Below are 21,272 nucleotides of genomic sequence, written 5' to 3'. Positions count from 1 at the left end.
TTGCATTTGAAAGAGAAGATGCTTTTGGCAGAAATAGATGCGGACACATGAAAGGAACCGACCCCTTATTTTGGAGACGACAGGGGTGATCAAAATAATGAAGGACAAATTATAAGACATGTTCAGGGCGGCTTGTGGGTAACTGAATTGGGTGGGTTAAGCAATCCAATGGATTTGAATAGTAATACAAAGACATGAATGCAAAACAGGAATATATGAAGAGAAATAGTAATTGTGTTGGTTAACATCACTTCATTGTGATAAGAATAATGGTTTTCTTTAAAATTATGAACAGTCATTTCCTTGGACTGATAATTGTTATGCAAATTATCTTTATTGCAAACTGCTTTGGTAACTGAACAGTTACACCAATTCTATCATTGGCAACAGGCCAACAGCAAATTATCAAATGACCGTAAATGTCACCAACAGACGTTTGCTTGTGAACAAGAAGCTAAAAACTCTTGGAAGAATTAGGAAGATATATTGCAACGACATCAGTGTTTGGTGATACTTCTTTTAATCAATGTCTACCATAAACGTGCAAATTGCTTATTTGATGGTTCAAATTAATTATTGGCATTTAAGAACAAGGGTAATTAATCAGTTTGAGAAAATGATTGTATGAAGTTCAATAAAAATTTTATAGCGACTTCCATTTGTTAATTGGGTGTTTGGTTTATTTGTGAACTTACGTAAATATGGACACTAGATTGTTGCATTGAATCAGGCATATTATTCTTTGTTTCCTTATTTCATTTCCTTACTGGGATATTTTTTTGTTGGATCACTTGGGCTTATTGCATCCTGCTTTTCCATCTATTATTATTATTATTATTATTATTATTATTATTATTATTATTATTATTATTATTATTATTATTATTATTATTATTATTATTATTATTATTATCATCAATAATCTAAGTTTGAGCTTCTTATGTCCTCATAGTGTAAAATTTGAAAATTGATATGGAAAAAATCAGTTTAATTCTATCTCTCTGTTAATAACATAAACAGTGCTTTGTATCCTAAATTAATATCATGTTTATCTTACATGTTATATTTTCTACCCATGTTATATCTTGGGTTTTTCATCGTTATTTACTTGATAATATCTTCTCCGTACTTGGCTGCCTTACCTGTCTGGAACTTTGGTCATTTAGCCTCTTCATATTCCAACTGTGCAATAATAACATGCCAGAAGTAAAGTTCAGATTAGACAGGTAATTTTATGTATCTTCCTCAAAGTTGGATAGTTTTAGATTCCACTTCTTTTGACTTCTTCTATTTATTGTAAAGTGTCTCAATTTATAGCATCATTTTCCATTTTTCTTATTTTCTTCAGTTGCAGTTCAAATAATATTTACCCCGAAAAAAAAAAAAAAACTCGCTAACGTAGAGCAAATCGTTGCCTTAAGTTAATAGATGATTTGAGTTTATGCTTTGTAGATCAAGATTATTACATAAAAATAGATTCGTAGGAATGGTATCGGCCAAAGACGGCCTGAGTTTACCCTTCTGAGTGGATTCTTTTCCTCTTCTCTGCGAGACGCCCGATACATAGAAAGGGAAAGAAAATATGTTTTCTGCCTTCAGAATATCCAAGGTTGGAATTGGAAGGTTTCAGAGAGTGTTTTACTCCCTTTCGAGTTAGAGAGAGAGAGAGAGAGAGAGAGAGAGAGAGAGAGAGAGAGAGAGAGATGCTTTAAGGCTACTCTCTTTGTAGCTCAGTTTATTGTTATAAGAGTCAATGTGCCAAAACTTACATAATATGAAGCCGGAAATATTGTATTTAGCATTAAATATTTGTTACCTCATAGTCACATTTCTTCACTTGCCGTTGAAAAACTTTCAATACATCATCAGAAATTGCTCTGTAAATAGGACAAGTAATGTTCTTCCTTTCAGGCATAGGAAGATAGAGTTTCCTATGCAAGGCAAAGCCTGATTGTCATATAAATTATATTTGCTGCCTTAAATAGAATTTAATAAAAAAATATCTCTATTGACTTTTTACTTCTTGTGCATAAATATCGAAAGGAATACATATATATATATATATATATATATATATTATATAAATATAAATATATATATATATATATATATATATAATGCTCCAAAATGGGATGCCTTAACTTGGGGAAAGGGATTGTGCATCGCCATAATGAGCAAAGCTGTACTAGTCAGGGCCACCCATATTAGGTTGGTTTGCTGTGAGTGATCAGACTAAAGTCCCCCACCATCACCAATCCGCAATATCCAGCGTGGTGATGAAAAATGGCCAAGCCCCAGACATGAATAGGGACCTGTATGAGGACTTTGTCCTGTAGTGAACTAAAAATGGCTTTATTTGTTATAGTTGTTTTTGTATATGAGTGTTAGTCATTTTAATGCTTTTCCCTGACACTCTGTGGTCACAGGTATATCCGATCTTGAGGAAATGAAGAACAGGCCACAATACTATTATTATTATTATTATTATTAGTAGTAGTAGTAGTAGTAGTAAAGCTACAACTTTAGTTGGATGAGCAGGATGCTACAAGCTCTACGGTTCCAATATGGAAAATAGCGCATTGAGGAAAGGAAATAAATAAACTATATTTATGTGAAATAATGGATAGAAAATGTAGAATATTTTAAGATTGGTAACAACATTAAATTAGATAATCTGGAACTGACAGTATTTTAACAATTAATCTTTCGTTGGGGAAATAAATATCCAGCATATCTGGTACCTACCCGCTTCATATAAAGACAGAAAATGGATAATGAGTAAAGCGCTCGTTCCATTTACGATATATCCATCTCTTTTGGACTCGACTTCCATTTCAAAGTTCTTGAATCTCTATTTTCATTTGGTGTCAGTTTTTTTCTCATACGATGCTGCTGGAAAATTTCTGTTCTGCCGGAAGAAATGAACTGTTCTGAGGTTTTATATCAGCAAGTAGCGATCACACGGACTCATATTGCCACCTTCATGCAGAGAGAGAGAGAGAGAGAGAGAGAGAGAGAGAGAGAGAGAGATCCCAATGTCAAATTGATATAACTTTTACATAACATTACATCATTGTTATGAGAGAGAGAGAGAGAGAGAGAGAGAGAGAGAGAGAGAGAGGGAGAGATATCCCAGTATCAAGTTGATATAGCTTTTACATAACATTACATCATTGTTATGAAAAAGAGAGAGAGAGAGAGAGAGAGAGAGAGAGAGAGAGAGAGAGAGAGATCCCAATATCTAGTTAATATAACTTTTACATAACATTACATCATTGTTATGAGAGAGAGAGAGAGAGAGAGAGAGAGAGAGAGAGAGAGAGCACGTATACATTCCCTTTAAACGGGATTCTAAATGCATGGATTGCATTTGCATTTTTGATAGAGCTCTTTGCGACCTAATATTTGACCTGTCACAAATAGAGACCTACGCATTTTAAAGCGATTCAATGGAATTTCCTTTTGCTTTTGAATGCATATTCTTTGACGCGAGAGGGACGCAAAACTCTGTTTGTGAGTCAGCAGCTTCTAGATAATGCTTTACTGAAAAATCAGATGGAAAAAAAAGTTCACTGTTCATTTTAACTCGATGATAAATCTCAAAAGCTTTTTTTATGAAAAAAAAAAGGCAAAATATCTTCGGTAAATATCATCATTTCGTCATTATTAATGTGGTTAGGGGATAACTCTTCGCACTCCCCAAGAGTGATTAGCTCACTAAACTTTTAACTGGGCTCCACAAGGCACTGAAAGAGTTGGAAGACACAGGCCTATATGGTTGAGGACTATGAAGCGTAAAACAGGCGATGATGAATGGATATGTATTCAATTAAAAACTCAAGATACAGACGACTGATAAAAACTAACCGAGGCCTTTTGCCTCAATAGGCGTAGGAGGCGATGATGACTGTAAACTTATACATGATTGTCAAGTGTAGCTTTTTCGAGTTAATATTTGTAGCAGAAGTTCTTATCAAATAAACTGATCAAAAATGTGTAGAATCTCTTGGATATTTCACATACATCAACTAGTGACTCTTCTATCTTGGAATAAGCCGGATTTAAGGGGTTCATCATATTCTAAATTATTTTTATCGTGTCTATACCATGCTCACACTTACACACGCTTGCACTCGTTTTCACATAGAGATATGCAAACAAAATTCACACACAAACGTACACCTATATATATATAGTATATATATAAACAGATAAAACGCACAGAAACACACACACATATTGTATATATATATATATATATATATATATATATCATGCAATTGTATATATATACATATATATCCATTTCTGAGGAGCGTTGTCAAACGTATAACTTCTTTCCCCGTCCTCGTAGGGGGAGAGGTTGTAGTCATGCAATGGTGTGATATGGTACTTGGAGAGGAAAGGGGAGGGGTGGGAAGGGCTGTCTGTGTGTGAGTACTTATCTAAATATCAATCCTTCATTTTTGACGGGTCACGCTCATTAGTAATATTGATAATTGGCATAAAGATATAAAAAGGATGACAGGTACTACTACTACTACTATTACTACTGAAAATAATAATAATGGCAATTATTATTATTATTATTATTATTATTATTATTATTATTATTATTGATAATGGAAATTCTCAAACCAAGCAATATCTACTGAATAGAAAGGACCTAATGGAAATGAAATTAATACATTTTGAAAAGGACCATTAATTACGAGGTCATTTATAAGCTTTAGAATTTTTGGCAAAAAATGTCTTCATGTAACTAGCTGATTCAAATTTGCATGTTTAATGAAACTGACATTCTTTTCGTAATTGGGATTTAGAAAAAAAGTGTTTGATTTTTTTCATTACCATAGTTAGATAAAAAGACTTTTATTTTTATGTCAATGGTAATTGTTGTTCTTTTGGAAATAAAGTGTAGGAAATATTACTGCATGTGATATATGATAACATACTTATATGGTCATAAAAGAATCGTCTTCAACCATTAATTTGAGGTATTTTAAAAATTATACATTATTTCTAAGGGTTTATATGTAAATAATATGAAATTTGATCTATTGTATATTGTATGTGTTATTATAATTGCAAATTTTTGATTTAATTTTTGAAATAGAATAGGGTAAAGTAATGTAAAAACTAATGCTTCAGATATACAAACAAAATTGTTCCATATCATGGCACATTTATTTAAAACCTCCAGGTATTATGAGCTATGGTACATGTACTTGTTAGTTGCATGCATAAGGTTACTCTTAACTAGGACAAAGAGCTTTCAATATCTGGGTGAGTAATACAATAATCATCCCTAATCTGCTTCGCCTGGTGATTACTATTAACCCATCTGTAAAGAATCTCCAGTTTGTGAAGGTCAAGAAACGGCGTAGGGCTGATAATTTGGACTCACTGATGAATCAGGAGGTTGTACCTATTCGGCACTAATCTCTTCAAATAGGAAAAGGCGCTGAGTGGAAATATAGAAACACAAATGGCCGTAGTCAGCATATATGTGTATATATATATATATATATATATATATATATCTATCTATCTATCTATCTATCTATCTATCTATCTATCTATCTATCTATCTATATATATATATATATATATATAGATATCTATATATATATATATATATATATATAGATAGATAGATAGATAGATAGATAGATAGATAGATATATATATATATATATATATATGTATATATATATATATATATATATATGTATATACACACACTACAACAACAACAAAAACATCACATACATATACAACAACAACAATTGTAGCCGTATCTACTATGAGATTCAGGGCCTTTGTAACACGGTTTTTTCGCAATAATTTTATATCTATGAATTTCATAAATATAACGCTTCTTCAAAATGCACATTATATCTACACATAAATTTTGACTATATTCTGCATTACGTAGGTTGAATAAATTTGGTAGCTTATAATGTAAAAGTGACGTTTTTTTGAAGACGGGCCAACTTACTCAGAGAAAAGGTTTCGAACGCACTCGTTACGTAACTTATGACGGCATTTCTTCCCTCTTTCTCGATCGATGATTGACTATACGTAACGAAATACCTCTGCCAACAATGACACAAAAGTTTAAATAAAAGCAAAGCAGTACACCTTTATGAACTCTGAAACCTCTCCACTGATAATTGTCATAATGAACAAACAAACAAAATATGTTAATAAATACAAAAACACTTCGATTATTAGTCTAAACTCCCAAAATAAGTTTCCTAAGAAATTACATTCTACTTTATAGGTCACAATCAGATTGACAAGGTGTAGGGTATAGTTGGTAATTTTAAAAAACGTAGTAGACAAGCTTGATTTGATAACTGCTATATCCAATGTCAAGCAATTTCTATTTATTGTCTATCTACCTACCTATTTACTGGAAAAAAAAAAAAATAGCCGGTACCGTATTTTGGCTTTAAACCTTCACCAATAATTATCGTCAGAATGATGACACAATGAGGCTCCACCCACTTTGGCCTGGTTATAATTCAGGATAACACTGAAGGCTATCATGGGCATTATTGGATCAGAAAATATAAATTCTGACTATAAAAACTCATTTCTCGAGTAGTTTTAAAAAGTGCTAAATGATCCTCAAGGATCCAGTAGTTGGCGTAAACGTTTAATTCATGTATACTACTGTTGCGGCAATACTGCTACAGTAGTATTACTACGCTAGCACAGATACCCCACCCACATTTATGTATCGTTCCGCCATTCATAAAGTCTTTGTCATGTTTTTTCACTGTGTAATAAGCCATGGCCTCCTCAGACATTAAGTTTAACATTAGATGATAAGTTATTTCGTTAAGCTGACAAATTATGGCAACTGGGTATGTTATTGCCGATGTTGAAGCTAAAGATAAAGTATGGTATCATTCCTTCATTGCATTTTCATCTTTATTATTATTTGTTTGGTACATGTAGTAATTATTTTAAAAGATAAATGAATTATGTTCACTTCACTTCTATAAATTCCCATTAGATGTACAAATAAAACTCCTAAAACTATTCCTGATTTATTTACAAAATGCAGTCATGCCCAAAACATAGCCAACACGGTCGTACGGCCTAAGAAGAAGAAGAAAAAATTATATCGCATGATCCGTTGGTCTGATGAAGAGTTTAGCACAAAATTCTTATTTTAACAAAAATAGTTATATAACGACTGTTTACATACAATCTCTCTCTTTCTCTCTCTCTTGGTGGCATAGTGAATAGTTATTGGAAATGTTCAAAAGCCTGAATGACATTACAAGTATTATAATCATGTTACGCTTAATACAAATCAGACCATAAACATTGGATTTAAACTAGAAACTGAATAATTACCTATTCAGGCTATAGTAAATATGGCCACAGGCTTTCTCTTGACTGTATAAAGTTGCAAGTCGTAAGACAAATGCAGTTTTGCAACCACGGGGGCAATTCCAAATCCTGTTAGCCATTCTTGACTGTTATGGGTTTCAAAGCCGATGGATCAAGGTGAATGGGTGTCTGGTGGATGGGCGGGGCAAAATTTTGTCTAAAGGTGTTTACATTGCTTACGTAATGAATGTTTTCGACCCTTGGCTCGTTATCACTGGCCATGGCGTCGGCTAGATCATTTTTACTCTATAAAAATTAAAACTATCGGGTTTAGGTTATTGGTAATGCTGACAAAATTTGTGTGGTTGTAAAATATACATATGTGTATTTTCAGCAACATCCGATGCTTTGATAAGGAGCAAAGTCCAAAACACCGTGTTACAGAGGCCCTGAATCTCATAGTAGTGCATTCCTAGACGGAGGCCTCCAACATGTCAATTTACGCCTGGGGTTTGGCCGGTCTTCATCACAACGCTGGCCATTGAGGATTGGTGATGATGGAAGGTTTTTGTCTGGTCGCTCACAACAAACCAAACCAACCCAGTGTGGGTAGCCGTGACTAGTACAACTTTGCTTATCATATCGATACACAACCTTTCACCACGTTAAAGAGAGAGAGAGAGAGAGAGAGAGAGAGAGAGAGAGAGAGAGAGAAAGAGAGAGAGAGAGAGAGAGAGAGAGAGAGAGAGAGAGAGAGAGAAACTTGGTTAATTCAAGAGAGAGAGAGAGAGAGAGAGAGAGAGAGGAGAGAGAGAGAGAGAGAGAGAGAGAGAGAGAGAGAGAGAAACTTGGTTAATTCAAGAGAGAGAGAGAGAGAGAGAGAGAGAGAGAGAGAGAGAGAGAGAGAGAGAAAGAGAGAGAGAGAGAGAGAGAAGCTGTTGGCTAATTCAAATTCCAAGTATTTATTGACGTAAATATTACATGAAAAGGAGATTGTCATGATCCTGACAAGCCCACTCAGGAGTATCTTGCATAATCTGTGATACGACAGGTTTATTTACAAATGTTGTAAAGAATATTTAATGAATATCCAAACATTGAGCAAAAATAACCTATAGCGTATATCAGAGTTTGAAAATTTATCAAAGGTTTTTGTAACGATATTATTTGTCATAAAATAAACATTGTAAGACATATTAATATTGCTATCTATGAATTCTTCCAAACCAAACGGATGACGAAAGTGAGATACTTTGTAGAGATATTTACTGGAAATACTATTCTTTAGAAGCAGGCAAGTAAATGAACAACCAAACTGTCTTAAGTAGACCATCAAACTCTTTTCCTTAACCATTATCAAATCAACTGCTGTAGGGTGGATTGCCACCTCTTGGTCAAAAAATTACAGAACTTAGTTGGGGACTAGGAGGAAAAGTTATAAACTCATGACAATCAAAGCGAACAGATATTCAGAGGCTATGGTAGCTAACAGGAAGGTTAAGAAGACAGGATTGGTTTAAAAAAAAACACCTGGTTCTATTGAGTAAATGCTGTTTTTTTTTATGCAATATACTAGTTTCATGTTCGTTTTTTATTTCCTTATTGATTCTTTACCTTTATTATTAAAGTCTAGTAATATTTCGATGCCCTCAGTTTCATTTGTTTTTCAGTTATCTACCTATAATTGAAAAATTAAGAAAAAAATATATAAATGCTGGTCTCCTACCGAGTTGATGATCCTTACCAGAGGACTATTTTTGAGTAGAGCCTGTAGCAATGTTGCAGTCCAGTATTTTAGGGGCTAAATCTAGCCGGTCACAAGTTTCTGACAGCAACTTTTGTTAAACAATTTTTCCCCAATATTATTTATCTATCTAATAATTCATTTGTTATCATTTGCTCATAGGTTACATCTAAGTATGAAATGTATCTTTTAAATTACATTTTTGCTGTCTTGTAATGTCTAATTAGTAGTTTGACATATAACCTAGACTACCACAAGATTATTTAATCTACTTTACTATATAATTGCAAAAAGTTATTCGGCAACTTGTACTACATTAATTGAGGAATGTTTGCCTGTCATGAAACTTTATATAAAGCATGTAAAATGATGTAACAGTAAAGAGAAACCACAAAGCCAAATGCCTAATGTACATGATAAAACTTGTGGGACTTGAAATGCATTCCTTCATTAAGTTCTTAGACTTTTTTTTCTTTTATTTCAGTAAAGTTAATTATGGTCTTTTTTTATTTTTCCATTGAAACATTTACTGCACTGACCTGCTATATACAGTCAGCCCTCCCTATTCGAGGATTCTTTCTTAAGGATTATGATCATTCACGATACACAGAACTGCATAACCTATTGAATAAAAAGATACATATTTGCATTTATACGATAAGTATTATTATGACGATAAGATTTCTAACCTATCAGGCTCCTTTATACCCAGCATGCTTTGCGATGTTTCCCTCTCCCCACAGCACAATACTCCATCTCTCCCTCACTCGACCTCGGCCTTGCTTTGTTTTTCTTCACATGTGCATCTCTCGTTTTGGTCACTTTTGTCTAGAATCATATTGTGATGGAAAAATCTGTACTAGATTATAAAATGTAATGCATACTGTACTTTACGCTACCTCAAAGAGTTACATTGCTGTGAAGAGTAGTTAGTGGTACTTTATTTTTTATTTTTATTGTATTAGTATATTCATTGCATAATACTGTAATGTTACTGTTATATTACCATACTAAACCATACCTTACTGTAGTATTGTAGCTACTATATAGCGTAAGGTTATGGCGCGAGTCGACCTGTATAAAATAGTGGAAAATTAAGTGTTATCTTAGCTAATCAAGCTGTACTGTAGTGATAGTACTATACATATATTACAGTTAGATAGCAACAACAGTGTTTTGTTGCTACTATATTTACTATATGTAGGTATACGTGTGACAGTGACTCGTGTTGTGTACATTAGTCATAATACATATTTTTACATGTATTGTACACTTACTGATTGTGTTCATTCATTAATACAATACTTATTTTGTAATGGAAACCAAGTGAAAGCAATATTAAGCAGTAATTAGTGCATTATTTATCGACAGACAAAGCTACGTAAAGATACTTCGCTCATTTTATCCAGCACTATTTTTTGTGTGATATATTATGCAAAAATAATTCGTTATTATCGAATTAACATGACCTTCGGGAATATCTCTCACCGAAAAAGAATCCTCAATGATGATGTTACCCTAGTAGTAGTATTCTACCATTAAGATGGTTAGGTTTGACTGCTCTTCTAAATATTGCATAATTAGTTTCTTTCATTCCGGTACATTTATGGAAAGCTAAGCAGACTACTGACAGCTGTAGATTGTAGCTGGTGACGTTGGGTTTAGCAAGAGAAACTGTTTGCAGCGCTGGTCGTAAAAGTCACATTTCTATTAAGTTTACGGAATGCTTTAAAGCAAATAACAAATTTTTTCTAAAGAACACGTCCTAGAAATAATTAAAATGCTTTTGATAACCTGCGTACAAGCTCAGCTACTTGTTTTACAGGTAGCGTTGCCAACAGTTTCTCAAAGTTTCTGTTTTGCTAAACACAGCTTCACCAGCTACAATGTACAGCTGTCGTCTCCTTAGCTTCCCGTGCAGTAGTGTACCGGAATAAATACTTCAAGCCAACTCACAATCCAGATGTTGTTACCATAATACCATATTTATAATACAATGACAATTTTAATATCTTAGGTTATTCAGGGAAGTCATTTAAAAATTGTATTAATAAAAAGAATAGTATCGTTAGTGATGGAATAACTTTAAAGTTGGGTAGTGCTGGAAAATACTTATGCAAAATTAATATCAGGACACACGAATTAGTATTAATTCAGCAACAAATAAAAGCAAATGCATTATTATAATACAGAAAATAAGCAGATAGAGAAAAAGGCTTAAACTCCTCCATTTCGACACTCCATCTTTATTAAATCATGTAATGCATCAAATATATCTCCCAAAACGCTGACAGCTTGCATCATTAAAATTAATTTGACAGATGCATTACAAAGTCAAGTAATTGATTATATCATCATGCATACTAGCCTTTAACTGACCATCCAATTAAGAAAATCTAACACAATGTATAATTTTGTTGAATTACGTGATTTCACACTTGGTTGTTACAATTGTTCTAATTGGATGATTCATCATCTTGGGTAGGAAGGGATAGGGCGTTGTTGGCCATTTCTTTCTTTGTTATATAAAAGTATACATAGAAATATATACTACTGTCATTTTTACTTACGTTGGAACTGGTAAGATAGGTCATTAATATAAAGCTTCATATAATGATCACATAATTGTATTTGCTTCAAATTCAACAACTTAAGGACGATAATGATTTAGTTTATAAATCTATACGATTTAAAGTAGAATTCTACAGGAATAAAGTGATGGCACTCTGTTATTTGGCGAATTGAAATAAAGTCAGTATATCAAAAGAGGTTTGATCTCTTTTTACTCATCATCTAAGTGATTCTCTCTCTCTCTCTCCTCTCTCTCTCTCTCTCTCTCTCTCCTCTCTCCTCTCTCTCTCTCTCTGATTTCTCATTAGTTCTGTTTGACGTCACCGAAGCATTTAGAAAGAAACATTCTAAAACCGGTTTTTATAACAGAATCAGTTGGGGGTAAAAGTATTTCCTTTTACCTTTATCCCGTTACCTTCTCCCTTTGCTTTGGAGATGCATGGGAAGTAAGCAAAGCTTTGAAAAGAGCGAAGAGTGAAATGCATGACAGAGATAAAGATATAAAGATTAAACTAGATTATCTCCAAGCAATAGTTATAACACGCAGAATAGGAAGAAAGGAGAGTTTAGTTAAGATTAATGGCTTAAAAGTTCAAAGGCCGTTCATTAATGACAGAAGCATGGGAAAGTGACAATGCTCTAGCAAGTTCAGACCATCTGGTTCATAACAGGATATGAGTGGAATGTGGTTTTGAATAATGATAATTGGAATAATACCCTCTTTACAAAAATAAATATATTCTATATAAATTACAACTTTTGCAAAAATTTACACAAACACAAAATAATTCACTCGAAAAAATTAAGTTTGAACAAAATTTAGATTGAGGCAAAAATGTTACGATCTGCGTATTATATATGAATTTGACTTAAACTATCATTTCTGAATAAACCCTAGACTAAGAAAAGAAATAATGCAATGTAAGTTATACAAAATCTTGAAATTAAATCTCACTACTATGAGATTCAGGGCCTCTGTAACACGGTTTTTTCGCAATAACTTTTTTTCTATGAATTTCATAAATATAACGCTTATGCAGAATGCACATTATATCTACACATAAATTTTGACTATATTCTGCATTACGTAGGTTGAATAAATTTGGTACTTTATTAAATAAAAGTGACGATTTTTGAAGACGGGCCAACTTACTCAGAGAAAAGGTTTCGAACGCACTCGTTACGTAACTTATGACGGCATTTCTTCTCTCTTTCTCGATCGATGATTGGTTATACGTAACGAAGGCTATACCTCTGCCAACAATAACACAAAAGTGTAAATAAGAGCAAAGCAGTACACCTTTATGAACTCTGAAACCTCTCCACTGAGAATTGTCATAATGAACAAACGAACAAAATATGTTAATAAATACAAAAACACTTCGATTATTAGTCTAACTCCCAGAATAGGTTTCCTAAGAAATTACAGTCTACTTTATAGGTCACAATCAGATTGACAAGGTGTATGGATTAGTTGGTAATTTTCAAAAACGTAGTAGACCAGCTTGATTTGATAACTGCTATATCCAATGTCCAGTAATTTTTATTTATTGTCTAGCTACCTACGTATTTACTGTAAAAAAGAAACAAAAATAGATAAAGAACTGGTACCATATTTTGGCTTTAAACCTTCACCAGTAATTATCGTCAGAATGATGACTTTACGAGGCTCCACCCACTTTGGCCTCGTTGTAATTCAGGATAACACTGAAGGCTATCATGGGCATTGTTGGATCAGAAAATTTAAATTCTGGCTATAAAAACTAATTTTTCGAGTAGTTGTAAGAAGTGGTAAATGATCCTCAAGGATCCCAGCAGTTGGCCTAAACGTTTAATTCATGTATAGTACTGTTACGGCACTACTGCTACAGTGCAGTAGTATTACTACGCTAGCACAAATACCCCACCCACATTTATGTATCGTTCCGCCATTCATAAAGTCTTTGTCATATTCTTTCACTGCAATAAGCCATGGCCTCCTCAGAAATTAAGTTTAACTTTAGATGATAGGTTATTTCATTAAGCTGACAAATTATGGCAACTGGGTATGTTATTGCCGATGTTGAAGCTAAAGATAAAGTATGGTATCATTCCTTCATTGCATTATCATCTTTACTACTATTTGTTTTGCTACATGTAGTAATTATTTTAAAAGATAAATGAATTATGTTCACTTCACTTCTATAAATTCCCATTAGATGTACAAATAAAACTCCTAAAACTATTCAGAATTTATTTATAAAATGCAGTCATGCCCAAAACATAGCTAACACGGTTGGTCTGATGGAGATTTTAGCACAAAAATCTGATTTTAACAAAAATAGTTATATAAAGACTGTTTCCATACAATCCCTCTCTTTCTCTCTCTTTTGGTGGCATAGTGAATAGTTAATAGAAATGTTCAAAAGCCTGAATGACATTACAAGTATTATAATCCTGTTACGCTAAATACAAATCAGACTATAAACATTGGATTTAAACTAGAAACTGAATAATTACCTATTCAGGCTATAGTAAATATGGCCACAGGCTTTCTCTTGACTGTATAAAGTTGCAAGTCGTAAGACAAATGCAGTTTTGCAACCACGGGAGCAATTCCAAATCCTGCTAGCCATTCTTGACTGTTATGGGTTTCAGAGCCGATGGAAGAAGTTGAATGGGTGTCTGGTGGATGGGCGGGGCAAAATTTTGTCAAAAGGTGTTTACATTGCTTACGTAGTGAATGTTTTCGACTCTTGGCTCGTTATCACTGGCCATGGCGTCTGCTAGATCATTTTTACTCTATAAAAATTCAAACTATTGTGTTTAGGTTATTGATAATGCTGACAAAATTTGTGTGTGGTTGTAAAATATACATATGTCAACTTTCAGCTACATCCGATGCTTTGATAAGGAGCAAAGTCCAAAAAACCGTGTTACAGAGGCCCTGAATCTCATAGTAGTACAATATTCAAGTTTGACACTTAATGAAAAATAGATAACCAGATCACAATACAAAATCTATCCTCTTCCTACAGGCCCAATTACCAAAAAACTTTATGCAATGCCAACACTCACCATAATATAGTGAATTCAAAATCACTGTTTCGTTTTACTTACCTTTTCGACACATGATTTGCTTTGAGGCACATTCACTTAGGAAGGGACACACTAAAACATACTGAACACTTTCAACAACAAAACACTCTGTTGCGTGCGAGAGTAAGAGAGGGAGATGGGAAGGTGGCTCTCCTCAGGCTGCAGTTCTATCTCTTTCTCTGTCTAACCCAACCTTGGTATCACATCTTATATGATATTTGGCTAATTCCATAAGTTTCCAGGATTGAGGTCTGGTAGCGGGGGGGGGGGGGGGGGGGGGCCTGGGACAAGTGTCAATTGCCAAGTATCCTCTCCCGAACGCTACCTACTCTGTGCCAGATGGCTCTCATAGTCAGCTAGCTCCGCCCACCCTTTGTCCCTGAAATATAAAAAAAGATAACATCCAATCACCAGGCTTTTTGCAAAATTTCTAAGCACATGTTACTGAACACTCTCTCTCAAACATGACGCAATACCTCATAAAATATAAAAGCACATTACCTAAGCCCTTGTTCATATCGCACACAAATCCCACAACACACTCAAATAGATTAAGTAAGACTTTGTATCAAACATACATGAAATAAATAGTTAATTTTTAAAAATTATGTAAACTTACATATTTGTTCCAACACAGAGACTTACCTCGAAACACTTTCTTAGGAGTTACCTGGAACCTCCTCTCAAACGAGCAGAGTTTTGTGTAGTTTACCCTACTCCCATTTTCTGTAATGGTAGGTCTAGCGGAAGGATACGTGCCCTGAGGGCAAATCCGAGGTAGGCCACATGTGCGCTTGGGTCGTGATCTCCAGTAAGTTCTGTGGTCGCGTCGTGATATCATCTCGACGCTCCTCTGATCTCAGTGCGACCCTTTGTGTCTCGTGGTCACGTGGTTACCGCATGGTCCGTTGTGCTCTCCCTCGTGCTTAGTGCTTTAACTTTGTGCTTTGGCTTTTTAGTTCCTTTGTGCTTTCGCTTGTGCTTATTAGTGTTCTCATTCTTTTTCCGCTTCGTGCCTGTGTCTAGCAGTATTGAGTTTGTGTGCGATGGAGCATACTCGCTGTTGTCCTGGGCCTAGGGCCGGGAAATCGTGTGGGGCTTTCTTATAGAAGCCCGATGTAGATCCGCACTCCCTTTGTTCCTCGTGTAGGGGTAAAGTGTGCTGTCCTTCGGACTCTTGTCCGGAATGTGCTACCTGGAGTGAGGTTCAATGGGTCAAGTACGGGACCAAGAAAAAGAAGTCCTCGAAGCGTTCTCCCAGGAAGGCTAGTGTTTCTTCTCCTGCGACTTCGGCCGGAGAGGGTTCTGGTAGAGTTCCTTCTTCTTCCCCTACCCAGAGTAGGGGACGAGGTAAGTCTGTTAAGGGGAAGAAGTCGGTGCTTCTTCCCCAGGAGAGTCTTGTTTCTGGGGTATCTGCTGTTTTAAAGGCAAACCAGGCACCTGAAGGTATGTGTAGTGGGAGTCCGCGGGACGTTGCTCTTGTGGAAGGGGAGCGCATCTCGGCCGGGGACCCCATGTGGAATAAACATGTGCCCTTTTCTTCGCCAGATTCGTGGGTGGATGTTTCCGGCGCTTCCGCAGCGGAGGGCAGCTTGGATAGAGAGGATTCCCCGCAGGAAGATCCCCTGGGATGGAGTCTTCCGAGGACGCCGGGCAAGTCCCATATGAGGATGGAGGAAGATTTGAGCGGGTGCTTCCCTTTTATAGATCGTCCTTTTACGCCTCCAGCACCTTTGACGGCAGTTCCCGAAGAGTTTCTTCAACCGTCGATGTCAGGGACCCAGCAGGTGTTGAGCAAGGCTCCATCTGTAGCTAGGACCCGTTTCCATGGGAGGTCCGAATCGTCGGTAGATGAATCTTCCGTGTCGTCGGACGAAGAACGTCGCAGGAGATATAGGAGGGATAGGGATCGTTCCAAGAGGAGGTGGTCCTTTTCTAGGTCTCCGTCAGAGTCTAGGTATAGAAGGAGGAGATCTCGTTCCCCACGGAAGAAGTGCAGGAGAGCTGAATCTCCACAGGAACGATGGGTCCTAGTACCCGAAAGTAAGCTTAGAGACCTGTCTTCAGTCTCTGGCTCAGTGGTTAGGCTGACAGGAGACAGTCCTCCTAGAAGGGCCTCCGATAGCCTCAAGTCAGCTTCAGCCTCAGACCGAAAGGCCTCGTCTGGTAGGCATAAGTCCTGATCCAAGGAGACTTAATCCGCCCAGAGGAGGGAGTCACCTCGTAGGACGGGCAGCCTCGACGAGTTAGCTCTTGGTGTGGATCGACGTGGATGGGTTCCTCCGTCGAACACCTTCACGGAGGAGCCCGTTCCATTGTCAAAGGCTCTTAAGATGACAGAGGCGCCCGTCTCTCCAGAAGGCCTTAGCCACAGGTCCCGTCAGAGCGGAGGTGCCCGTGCAGTTTCTTCACCCCATCGACGGACGGAGGACGTGGTTGAGGAAGGTCTTAGCCGCAGGTCCCGTCAGAGCGCAGGTGCCCATGCAGTTTCTTCACCCCATCGACGTACGGAGGACGTGGTTCAGGTCGCAGGCTTGGAACGACGGAGGACTCCACTTATAGGAGGGTGATCTCCTTAATAAGGAGTCACAATAAACTTGTGGAGCCTCTACCTCAGGAAGAAGATGACTGGGCGTCTGGCCTTAACAGGATCATGGAGGAGCCCGTCCAGAAGAAATCATCACTGGGTCTTCCGGAGACGAGAGACATGAAGTTGAGGCGCGCCCATATTGATAAGGTGGTCACCCGCAATGGGGACACCTCAAAAGGTCACAGTTCGGCCAAACTGCTACAGGCCTTGAAATCACAAAGCAAGTATTATGCTTTGGAAGGACGACCACATGGGCTAGCAAGCTAGAGGACATCCTAGAGGTGTTAGGACAAGGTGCCCCGGAAGACAGGGCTGCGGCGGCGCCAATTTTCTTTTCGCAATCCAAGTCCATCATGATGGAGGAGATGCCCAAGGATCTCGTGAATGTCGCCTCATGGCTGGACTGGTGGGCTAGTACTTTAGTAGGTACCCAGATCACGATGGAGTCTTTGGATCCTACCAAGTGAGAAGCCCTATAGGAGTTGGTCGGTTCGGGCGGCCGTGCCCTTAAGTTTCTCACGTTTCAGGCCTTGGCATTATCTGCGAACTGGGTCTTGAGGAGAAGAGACTCGGTTTTGAAGAACCTTTCCAGGAAAATCCCGGACAGAGAAGCGAGGGCCCTCCGGAACATTACGGTTTGGGGCGAAGGTCTTTTTCCAATCAAGAAGGAAGAAGAAGTTGCGGAGAAACTGGGTAAGAAGAAATATAGTCATCTTACCGAAGTCGCAATCGACGAGGAGACCGGTATTTAGAAGGCCTGTATCCGAAGCTCCTACTAGTTCTCGGTCTTCCCCAACTCAAGTGAGGAGAGAACCTTCAACATCTCAGTGGGCTCAGTCAACATATCCCTCCTGGAGGGGATCTAATTCAGCCTCTTCCACCTATAGGAATTCTTACTCTTCAGCCAGGAGAGGCCGTTCAGGACGTTGCTCCCGTAGAAGGTAGAGTGAGAGGCCCCCTTCCCTTCCCAAGCCTCAGGTAGGGGGATGCCTCAAACAATTTTGGCAAGCTGGGAAACTCCACGGAGCAGAACCATGGACGGTAACTGTTTTCAAAGAGAGCTACAGGCTCCCTTTTCTGGAAGATCCACCTCCCTTGATTCCTGCAAGCAAGGCAGAGTGGTTGGCCCCCAAAGACCTGCTGAAAAGAGCAACCTTGGAGGAAGAAGTCTCCACAATGTTGAAGAAGAGAGCAATGGTGCATTTTCCGAGTCCGGGGTTCTACAGTCGACTCTTCCTGGTAGAGAAAGCAACGGGAGTTTGGAGACCAGTGATAGACCTGTCAGCCCCAACAAATTCATTCGGAAAACACAATTCAAGATGGACACCCCAAGAACGGTCATGGCGTCCTTGAGGGAAGGAGATTTCATGATATCCATAGACCTCAAGGATGCCTATTTCCAAATCTCAATTCATCCAGCAAGCAGGAAGTTTCTCCGGGTGAAGTGGGGTGCCCAGATTTTGCAGTTCAGACCCTGTGCTTTGGACTGTCCATAGCCCCCCAGGTATTCATAAGAATTTTTACGACGATCTCTGTTTGGGCTCACGAACGGGGGATCCATCTAATTTGGTACCTGGACGACTGGTTACTCCTTTCTTCCTCAAAGGAAGTCTTGAAGCAACAAGGCGTGGGGCTACTTCATCTTTGCAAAATTCTGGGCATCACCGTCAATCTGGAGAAGTCTCACCTGTCCCCAACCAACAAGATGGTGTACTTGGGGATAGTCCTGGATTCTTTACTAGTCAAGGCATTTCCATCAGTAGACAGGCTGACCAATCTGGACCAAGATCTCCATCCCTTCCTGGAGGGTCAGCCCAGAAGAGCAAAGAATTGGCAGAGGTTGATAGGACACCTAGTGTCCTTAGAGAAGCTGGTCCCCCAAGGAAGACAGAAGCTCAGGAGCATCCAGTGGAACTTATCGGTGGGATCAGAGAAGTTCCCCAGACGTGATTGTGCCAGTTCTACCGGAGACCAAACAGACCCTGGAATGGAGGCAAGATCGAGCAAACACTCTGAAAGGGATGCCACTGTCCTCTGGACCTCCAGAGTTTCTGCTCTTCACAGATGCTTCAAAAGAAGGGTGGGGAGCCCACCTTCTGGGAAAAGCAGCGAGAGGCAGTTGGATGGAAAAAGAGAAGGCTCTCCACATCAACGTTCTGGAGATAAGAGCGGTTCAGGAAGCCTTTCTACACTTCAGTCAATTTCTAAAAGGGAACTCAGTGGTGATGATGTCGGACAATGCCACAGTAGTGACGTACATAAAGAAGGAAAGAGGATTGAAGTCGAAGGAGTTGTGCGTTCTCGCCTTGCAAGTCCTGAAATGGGCAGAAGAGGAACAAATCAGACTGTCAGTGAGATTCATTCCGGGAAAGAAAAACGTTCTAGACGATGGCCTCAGCAGGGTAGGCCAATTAGTGGGGACAGAATGGTCTCTTCACCCCGAAGTAGCAAGATTCATCATCCGAAGGTGGGGTTCTCCGGTAATGGATCTCTTCGCGACGAGGCTGAATGCGCAACTCCTCGTATTCTGTTCTCCTGTCCCAGACCCAAAGACGGCATTGGAGGACGCCTTTCAGCACAAGTGGGACAATCTGGACGTGTACGCCTTTCCTCCTTTCGCTCTGATCAGGCAGGTTCTCAACAGAATTAGGACAGCCAACAACCTAAAAATGACTTTGGTAGTGCCTTGGTGGCCGAAGAGAGAGTGGTTCGCTGACCTAAAAGGTCTGGCTATTCTCCCTCCGTGGCCTCTTCCGGACAGACCAGACCTCCTGAGGCAGGCACACTTTCTGAAGTTCCACGAGAACCCTCAATCCCTTCGTCTTCACGCCTGGAGGTTATCCAGTGCTTCCTGAAAAGACAAGGGTATTCAACCAAGACAGCTGTTAGAATGTCACGTTACCTGAGACAGTCTTCTACAGCAGTCTACCAAGCAAAATGGGCAGCTTTTATTAAATGGTGTGCTTCGAGGAAAATAAAGCCTTTAGAAGCATCAGTACTCGACATTGCAGATTTTCTCGTTCACCTCAGGGATGAGTTGGGGATGTCGATTCCAGTAGTATAAGGGGTACGAGCCGCTCTTGGACAGGTTTTTCTCTTGAAAGGAATAGATCTAGGTTCTTCTAAACACATCTCGATGCTCATCAAGAGTTTTGAGCAGTCCTGTCCTCCCTCGTCTTCTAGGGTTCCGAAATGGGACCTGGTTAGAGTTCTAGATATACTTAGTAAGCCTCCCTTCGAACCTTTGAAGGATATAGTGGACCGGAATCTTACGCTTAAGGCAGTCTTCTTGTTAGCTTTGGCGTCAGCGAAGAGAGTAGGAGAAATTCATGGGTTGTCCTACGAGGTAGAACACTCAAGGGGTTGGGGAGATGTCTCCTTTAAGTTTGTCCCCTCTGAAAGGGATGCCACTGTCCTCCGGACCTCCAGAGTTTCTGCTCTACACAGATGCTTCAAAAGAAGGGTGGGGAGTCCACCTTCTGGGAAAAGCAGCGGGAGGCAGTTGGATGGAAAAAGAGGAGGCTCTCCACATCAACGTTCTGGAGATAAGAGCGGTTCAGGAAGCCTGTCTACACTTCAGTCAATTTCTAAAAGGGAACTCAGTGGCGTTGGTGTCGGACAATGCCACAGTAGTGACGTACATAAAGAAGGAAGGAGGGTTGAAGTCGAAGGAGTTGTGCGTTCTCGCCTTGCAAGTCCTGAAATGGGCCGAAGAGGAACAAGTCAGACTGTCAGCGAGATTCATTCCGGGAAAGAAAAACGTTCTAGATGATGGCCTCAGCAGGGTAGGCCAAGTAGTGGAGACAGAATGGTCTCTTCACCCCGAAGTAGCAAGATTCATCATCCGAAGGTGGGGTTTTCTGGTAATGGATCTCTTCACGACGAGGCTGAATGCGCAACTCCTCGTATTCTGTTTTCCTGTCCCAGACCCAAAAGCGG

The sequence above is a fragment of the Palaemon carinicauda genome, chromosome 12 (assembly GCF_036898095.1).
Source record: "Palaemon carinicauda isolate YSFRI2023 chromosome 12, ASM3689809v2, whole genome shotgun sequence".
Taxonomy (NCBI): domain Eukaryota; kingdom Metazoa; phylum Arthropoda; class Malacostraca; order Decapoda; family Palaemonidae; genus Palaemon; species Palaemon carinicauda.
The sequence above is the reverse complement of the archived record's forward strand: the minus strand, read 5'-3'. Positions refer to the sequence as shown.